We start from the raw sequence: 836 nt of genomic DNA on the forward strand, positions 1-836 counted from the left end.
ACAGCCGACCACGCTAGCGAATTGCGCCACGGAGACAGTCCTGCTCCACTCTCACCACCATCAGAACATATATTCAAAGCTATCAGCCCAAAAAAAAGCGCCGCACCACAACCGTGTGGGCTCGAACCTCCAACTTTTCGGTTAACAGCCGATCACGCTAGCCAATCGCGCCACGGAGACAGTCCTGCTTCACTCTCACCACCATCATGACATATCTTCAAAGCTATCAGCCCAAAGAAAAAAAAGCGCCGCACCACCACCGGGTGGGCTCGAAACTCCAACCTTTCGGTTAACTGCCGATCGCGCTAGCCAATGGCGCCACGGAGACAGTCCTTCTCCACTCTTACCACCATTAGAACATATCTTCAAAGCTATCAGCCCAAAGAAAATAAAAAGCGCCGCACCACCAACGGGTGGACTCGAACCTCCAACTTTCCGGTTAACAGCCGATCACGCTAGCCAATTGCGCCACGGAGACAGTCCTGCTCCACTCTCACCACCATCAGAACATATCTTCAAAGCTATCAGCGCAAAGAAAAAAGCAACACACCACTCCAGGAGGGCTCGAAACTCCAACCTTTCGGTTAACAGCCGATCGCGCTAGCCAATGGCGCCACGGAGACAGTCCTGCTCCACTCTCACCACCATCAGAACATATCTTCAAAGCTATCAGCACAAAGAAAAAAAGCGCCCCAGCGTCACCGGGTGGGCTCGAACCTGCAACTTTTCGGTCAACAGCCGATCACGCTAGTCAATTGCGCCACGGAGACAGTCCTGCTTCAGTCTCACCACCATCAGAACATATCTTCAAAGCTATCAGCACAAAGAAAAAAAAG

The sequence above is a fragment of the Rhipicephalus microplus genome, unplaced genomic scaffold, assembly GCF_043290135.1.
Source record: "Rhipicephalus microplus isolate Deutch F79 unplaced genomic scaffold, USDA_Rmic scaffold_29, whole genome shotgun sequence".
NCBI lineage: Eukaryota > Metazoa > Arthropoda > Arachnida > Ixodida > Ixodidae > Rhipicephalus > Rhipicephalus microplus.